This window comes from Rhinolophus ferrumequinum, chromosome X (genome assembly GCF_004115265.2).
Source record: "Rhinolophus ferrumequinum isolate MPI-CBG mRhiFer1 chromosome X, mRhiFer1_v1.p, whole genome shotgun sequence".
NCBI lineage: Eukaryota > Metazoa > Chordata > Mammalia > Chiroptera > Rhinolophidae > Rhinolophus > Rhinolophus ferrumequinum.
This window is the reverse complement of record NC_046284.1, coordinates 95,611,588-95,619,866: the sequence shown is the minus strand read 5'-3', so window position 1 is coordinate 95,619,866 and position 8,279 is coordinate 95,611,588. Positions and strand designations below refer to the sequence as shown.

The window sequence follows — 8,279 nt, the reverse complement described above, 5'->3', positions numbered from 1 at the left end:
AGTCTGTTACCCAGCATCTCTTACATCCAGGTATGATCTGTCGTGCGGGAGACCCTGCTCGCTGCGCCATTTGTCATGCGAGGTGACCTGCGGGGTCTCTAGTCCCGCTCCCCACATAAGAACGCAGGATATGGCTAGGCCAAAAAGGAGCCATAGGTAGGGGAGTCATACCCCTATAGTCTCACTGGCGGCACTATAGTCTCACTGGAGGCTGGAGTCACACGACCTGCAACCTGCTGTCCGCTTCTCTGCCTGCCAACCAACCGACTCACTCGACTGACTCCTCCCGACTCACTAACTCATCAGCACAGCCGCGACAGTTATATCAGGGGCTAATTGGCTAACTGGTTACAGCTGACAGCCAATTAGCCACAGCTGATGACCATCTACTACCCGAGCCAGCACCTTTCCACATGAGGCTAAGAGCCTGGAAACTGCTCTCTGAGACTCTGTCCCCACAGATCCTATGACTGAGTTCTGCCAGTGAAAGATAATTGTTGTATTGTATGGGACTTCTAGAAAGCCTGCTTCGAGAGTTGACTTGGCTGGAAGGAGGGCCCTTTTGTAACTCCTGGTTCCTCCAGCTGCTAGCCTGGAATGGAGGCATGATGCCCTTGGACTATGGAGTGACCTCTTGGATGTACAGCAGCATTGACATTGTTAGAACAGAAAGGTAGAAGAAGGGATTTGGGTCTGTGATGACACCATAGAGCTACTGTGCCAGTTTCATTCCAGAGATCTTTACTGCTTCCTGAACATAATAGTGTTCTCTTAGAAGAGAAGAAAGGTAGGGATGGCTATTGGGTAGCCAGTGGACAGTGTTTGCACTCTGCGTGCCAAGTGCCTAATATTTGAACTGTGATAGATGTGTGCTTGAGTTCTAACTCTGCCACTTACTGGCTATGTGTTTTGGGCACATACTGTGCATCCCTGTACATCCTTTCACCCACATTTTAGTCAAGTCATTGATCCAGTAACCAGTTTCAGGTGGGTATAACTGGATAGTACCTTGCCTTAGCCTTGCATTGAATATTTCACTTTCCACCCCAGGACTTTTTTGATGTTTCAACACAGAAGCCTGTTGGAACCTCCTGGAACCTCCTGGCACCCACACATGTGTGTTATGGAATGTGAGAGAGTTAACGGCCCAAGAGTCCATCCTTGACTAATGTGGGGTGGGAGCCAGGGATACAGGTTCCTCTTTTCCATCCTTGGCCACATAATTCTGAACTGCATTTTAGTATTATTTCCTTCTGAGAGGTTCTCAGAGGGTCTACGCGTGATTCAGCCCGTTGCCTAAAGTTGTGGCCAACCTAAAAATATACTCTGTATTGATTTATTGATTTTTCTTCTTTTCCTATTCCCTTTCCTCAATTCATTAATTCTATTCCTTGGAATCAATCCTCCCCACCTCCGCGCGCGCGCACACACACACACACACACAAATATATATATATATAAAAACTGCTTGCACACAAACCCTTTTCCCAGGCTCTGTGTTTAAGGGAGAACTCAGTTTAAGACATTGTGTAACCTTGAATTAAGCTCTATTGGTAAAACTTTGGCACTTGCTGACACTTTATACCCCATATATAGTGAAGCACTTTACTATTTGTAGTGTACACAGATGACAGTACTTTAGGAAATCTGGTCGTATCAAGTATTTGTGTGGACGAGGATCAGTAAGAATTGATATACCTTGTTGATGGGAGTACAAATTTGGGGAAAACATTTTGTAAAAGAAAACGTGGCACTATCCTGTGAAATTGAACATCCACATACCCTATGACCTAGCAGTTTTATCTCTAGATATAACCCTTAGAGAAATTATTCTGCACGAAGACCAGCAACTCTCCTTAGAGGTGTCCTTTGCAACATGGTTCATAATACAAAAATACTGAAATAATCTAATTGTTCATTGATGTGAAAATAGAGAGACTAAAGAATTTGATATTTATTATTTCACAATAAAATAAAATTAGTTAACTGCTGTTATATGCAAGAACATAGATGCATATTAGAAACAAAATATTGAATGAAAAACTGAGCCACCAAAGACTTCATGCAGTTGGGCATAATTTTTCTAGGCCCTGAACCAAACAATACTAAACAATACACTAAGGAATCATACGTACGTGATAAAGTATAAAGCAAGGAAAATCCAGGATTCAGGCTAGTGCTTTCCTCTCATGGGGAGACAGGGATGGGATAAGGTAGGAAGATAACAACAGATGCCCTAGCACTGGTAGTAATGTTCTAGGTCTTGAATTGGGTGATGGGGTCATTGAGGTTCATTTTTTATTATTATTCTTTATAATTTATTTAAATGCAATATAGGTTCTTTTGTACATGTAATATCAGATATTATATAACAATTTTTAAAAGATGAAACCACCATCAACAAAGATGCTGTGCTAATAAAACATGGCTTCGGTGAAAGCCTACTCTAGCCCTCATTCTGAACTAATGGTTCTCAGAGTCAATGTGATGTATTTTTTCCCTTTGAGTTTCCAAGTGTATTGTAATCAATTAAAATGGCAGTGTACAAGGTTCAGTTTTACTTATGACCCTTAAGGGTCATGTCCTCAGTATATTTAGAAAAGAACAGTTTGTTGTGTCCTCTCTGCTACAGTGTCCGTCCACCCGCCTGTGATTCCTGTATGTCCTGAGGCTTCTCCTTCTCTCTGCTATGCACCATCCAGCTGCCATTTTACTGCTAGTCTCAGCGCAGCCCTCATGGGCTACAATCCCTCTTGTTTCTATGCTCTTTGCCTGTATGTGTTTGTACCTGAGCTTGCACACACACACACATTGGGAGGTAGTATAATGGTAGGGAGTAGTGAAGCTATTAAAATGACATTTCTCTTTATAGTTTCAAACCTACTCCTATCTTTCTTTGAAAATGCTACCACACAAAGCTGTAAAATTATACCAGATTTTAAACTCTAGGCCAGGGTTTATAACCTTTAAAATACTTTTGTGCCACAGACCCTTTGATGAAGCCTATGACCTCCTTATCAGAATAGTGGTTTAAATATATAAAATCAAACACACTGGATTACAAAGGAAACAAATTATATTGAAATACAATTATCAGAATATTTAAAAAAAAATTTGTGATATGGTAATATATGTACTTCTTTATTAACTTATTAAATAACAAGATTTTTTAGAAATTTATTGGGGCGACAATTGTTAGTAAAATTACATAGATTTCAGGTGTACAATTCTGTATGACATCATCTATATATCATATTGTGTGTTCACCACCCGGAGTCAGTTCTCCTTCCATCACCATATATTTGATCCCCCTTACCCTCATCTTCTACCCCCCACCCCCTTTACCCTCTGGTAACCACTAAACAATTGTCTGTGTCTATGAGATTTTGTTTCTCATTTGTTTGGCTTATTCTTTTGTTGTTTTTGGTTTATATACCACATATCAGTGAAATCATATGGTTCTCTGCTTTTTCTGTCTGACTTATTTCGCTTAGCATCATACTCTCAAGATCCATCCATGTTGTCGCAAATGTTCCTATATCATCTTTTCTTACAACCGAATAGTATTCCATTGTGTATATATACCACAACTTCTTTATCCATTCATCTATCGAAGGACACTTTGGTTGTTTCCATGTCTTGGCCGCCATAAACAAAGCTGCAATGAACATTGGAGCACACGTGTCTTTATGGATAAATGTTTTCAGATTTTTTGGGTAGATACCCAGGAGAGGGATTGCTGGGTCATATGGTAATTCTATTCGTAAGTTTTTGAGGAACCTCCACACTGCCTTCCATAGCGGCTGCACCAGTCTGCATTCCCACCAACAGTGTATGAGGGTTCCTTTTTCTCCACAGCCTCTCCAACACTTGTTATTATTTGTCTTGTTGATGATAGCCATTCTGACTGGGGTGAGGTGATATCTCATTGGGGTTTTTATTTGCATTTCTCTGATGATTAGTGATGTTGAGCATTTTTTCATGTCTATTTGCCATTTAAACAACAACATTTAGTGGTGGGTCTAATGACCACCCAAATTTTAAAGTAGAAATGAGCATCAAGCATATTTCACAATATCTGCAGTAACTGTAATGTGATATAAAAAATAGCTATGATTTCTATTGGTGACAAAGTCACAGGTGCTAAAATACTATTGCAGTTTGTTGCCTACATTCAAATTTGAAGGAAGTGCTAAATTTCAGTTATAGATTAGTAAACATAAGGATGTATTTTTTTTTCCCATCCAAGTTCATGGACCCTTTAAATTCTATCCATATACACTTGGGGTCCATAGTCCCCACCTCCAGAAGCTTGCTCTAAGCAAAACAAAAGAAATTACAACAGATGAAGGAAATAATTTTAAAATGAATACCCAATGTTATCTAAACTACAGTCCATAAGAAAAGCACTTATTTCTCATACTTCATGGGATGCAGGCGTGTGTGGCGGGGCAGGGAGGGCTAGGACATCTCAATTCCCATTCTTACCTCATAGACCTCTTTGTGAGGACCTTACTCTTCAATGCCCTATAGACAAGTCTCCGTACTTCCTTCAGGAAATCCTGTCTCCTCAGAGGAGTAGGTCTTACTTTTGTATTTATCAGTCTCCCTTCTTTCTCTATTCTGTTTTCTCCACTAAGAGCCGTTCACCTTTGGATAACTCTCTAATGACTCCCACATAACAACGCAGGGTGGGCTTTGGCTCCCTGAGTCTCTTCTTTGAGACCTCTCCACTGTGGTAAGTTGTAGTGAGCAGAGCACATTCACCCCTCCTACCTCTCCAGTAAAAACACTTATTCTCAAAGATAACCCAGTCTTAGAACATAAGGAAAAAGAAGCATTTTCCCGACTGCCTCCTAAATTAAAAGGCCGCTCAAGTGTGTAGTGTAGCTTGTATTGTAAAATTATTGTGTAGATCGGGGATAGTTCTTTATTCATCCCACAGCCCCTTCCAAATGGGCTCATTAGTGAGCTATAGACTGTTTTTTTAAAGTGTGTTTTTCCAGGACCCATCAGCTTCAAGTCGAGTAGTTGTTTCGATCTAGTTGTGGAGGGCGCAGCTCACAGTGGCCCATGCAGGGATTGAACCCGCAACCTTGTTGTTAAGAGCACCACGCTCTAACCAACTGAGCTAACCGGCCGCACCTAGACATTTTTTAAGGTCCAAGGTTTTGTTTATTGTGATTCATGAAAGCCCATAAAAAAGCCATCAAAATTATCATGAAAGTTGTAAGCGATAAGCTTTTTGGATTTTTATATGGAAAGGTGTCAAGGTTTCAACTCCATTTCATGAATCAAGAAAACTCATTTAGTATCCACTCGCATTATAGCTTTTGTTCATCTTACTCTTACCACTGACTTTTTTGTGTGTTTTTTTGTTTGTTTTATTGAGGTGATATTCACATAACATAAAATTAACTGTTTTAAGGTGAACAATTCACTGGCATTTAGTATAGTCACAATGTTGTGCAACTGTTACTACCTCTACCTAGTTCCAAAACATTTTCATTACCCCGAAAGGAAATCCCTTAGCCATTAAGCATCACTCCCTTCCTCTCCTCTCCCCCTAAGCCCTTGGCAACCACCAGTGTGCTTATAGAGATAGCTATTCTGGACATTTCATATAAATGGAATTGTACAACATGTGACCTTACTTTTGGCTTCTTCATTTAGGATAATGTTCATCCTCATTGTTCCATTGTATGGATATTCCACATTCTGTTTATCCATTCATCTAGTAATGGACACTTGGTTTGTTCCCACCTTTTGGTTACTGTGAATGCTGCTGCAAACATTTGTATACTAGCAAATGTTTGAACAGTTGTTTTCTTTTTTGGTTTAATTTTTTAAGATTTCTATTAAAATACAGCCAACATATAATATTATATTAGATTCAGGTGTATACCACAGTTGTTCAACATTTATATACCTAAAGAAGTGATCACCATAGTAAGTCCAGTAACCATCTGACACTGTACCACGCTATCACAATACTATTGACTATATTCCCTACGCTGTACATTACATCCCCATGACTTATTTGTTTATATCTGGAAATTTGGACCTCTTATTTCCCTGCACCTTTTTCTCAACCTTTATAATTTTTCAATTACAGTTGACACGCAATATTATATTAATTTCAGGTGTGCAGCATAGCAGTTAGACATTTATACAATTTAAGAAGTGATCCCCTGACTGGTCTAGTACTCACCTGGCACTATACATAGTTAGGACTATATTATTGACTATATTTCCTATGCTATAATTTACATCCCCATGACTATTTTGTAACTACCAATTTGTACTTCTTAATCCTTTCACCTTTTTACCTAGCCATCCATACCCCCTCCCCTCTATCACCCCAACAAACCTAGTACCCATCTGACACCATACATAATTATTACCATATTGTTGGCTATATTCCTTATGCTGTACCCTACATCCCCATGACTACTGGGTAACAACCAATTTGTACTTCTTAATCCCTTCCTCTTTTACACCTACCTACAACTCCCCTCCCATCTGGCAACCATCAAAATGTTCTCTATATCTATGAGTTTGTTTATATTTCGTTTATTTTGTTCTTTAGATTCCACTTATACATGAAATCATATGACATTTGTCTTTCTCTGTGTAACTTACTACACTCAGTACGATGCTCTCGAGGTCCATCCATGTTGTTGCAGATGGCAAGGTTTCATTGTTTTTTTGTGGCTGAGTGATATTCCATTGTATATACGAGGTCTGACAATTAAGTTCGCGAACTTGTTGCAATGATGTTACTAACCTTTTTTGATATCAGAAGGATTATTCATTACGAATTTGTACAAACAGTTAACCAAGTTTACTATTTGGAAGTGCTGAAAAGGTTGCGTGAAAAAGTTAGACGACCTGAACTTTTCGCCAACAATTCATGGTTCTTGCATCACGACAATGCACCAGCTCACACGACACTGTCTGTGAGGGAGGTTTTAGCCAGTAAACAAATAACTGTATTGGAACACCCTCCCTACTCACCTGATGTGGCCCCCAATGACTTCTTTCTTAACCTAAAGAGAAAGGAAATATTGAGAGGAAGACATTTTGATAACATGCAGGACATCAAGGGTAATATGACGACAGCACTGATGGCCATTCCAGAAAAAGAGTTCCAAAAGGGTAGACTAGGCACTGGCATCGGTGCATAGCTTCCCAAGGGGAGTACTTCAAAGGTGACTGTAGCGATATTCAGCAGTGAGATATGTAGCACTTTTTCTAGGATGAGTCTGTGAACTTAATTGTTGGATTTCGTATATATCACCTCTTCTTTATCCATTCATCCATTCAGGGCTACCCAGATTGCCTTCGTATCTTGGCTATTGTAAATAATGCTGCAATGAACATATTGATATACATGATTCCTCGAAGTAGTATTTTGGGATTCTTCGGATACATAACCAAAAGTGGGATTGCTTAGGCTTTATTTGTGTCTTGTTACAGCCTTTGTTTTAAAGTCTACTTTGCCTAGTATAAGTATTGCTATCCCAACTTTTTTGTTTGTTTCCATTTTCATGAACTATCTTTTTTCATCCCTTTACTTTCAGTCTGTGTCTTTCTATCTGACGGGAGTCTCTTGTAGGCAAGACCCTCTCTAAGGGTCTTGTGTTCTTATCCATTCAGCCACCCTTTCGATTGGAGCATTTAAGCCATTTAAATGGAAACTAATTAAAAAAAATTTTTTTTTCATAGGCCAACATTGGCTTCTAAAGATTACTTTCTTTTTCTTCTTCTTTTTTAAAAAAATTTTATTGGGGAATGTTGAGGAACAGTGCGTTTCTCCAGGGCCCATCAGCTACAAGTCATTGTCCTTCAATCTAGTTGTGGAGGGCGCAGCTGAGCTCCAAGTCCAGTTGTTATTTTCAGTCTTTAGTTGCAGGAGGCACAGCTCACCATCCCATGGCGGGAATTGAACCACCAACCTTGTTGACCGCTTGTGCTCTAACCAACTGAGCCATCCGGCCACCCCACCATCATCTCAGTCGCAGCTTGTTGTCTTCAATCTAGTTGTGGAGGGCACAGCTCAGCTCCAAGTCCAGTCGCCGTTTTCAAGCTTTAGTTGCAGGGGACGCAGCCCACCATCCCATGGCGGGAATCGAACTGGCAACCCTGTTGTTCAGAGCTTGTGCTCTAACCAACTGAGCCATCTGGCTGCCCCGGAAACTTGTTGTTGATAAGTATGTAGTTATTGCCATTTTAGTCTATGTTTTATTTTTTCATCTTAAAGAAGTCCCTCTAAGATT

General features: G+C 39.8%; 1 non-coding gene across 1 annotated transcript; it reads right to left on the bottom strand.

Moving 5' to 3' along the window:
- Window positions 1-5,067: 5,067 nt before the first annotated feature.
- Window positions 5,068-5,141, bottom strand: TRNAK-CUU (transfer RNA lysine (anticodon CUU)). The gene has a single exon. It is a non-coding gene; the product is annotated as a tRNA-Lys (tRNA).
- Window positions 5,142-8,279: the final 3,138 nt, after the last annotated feature.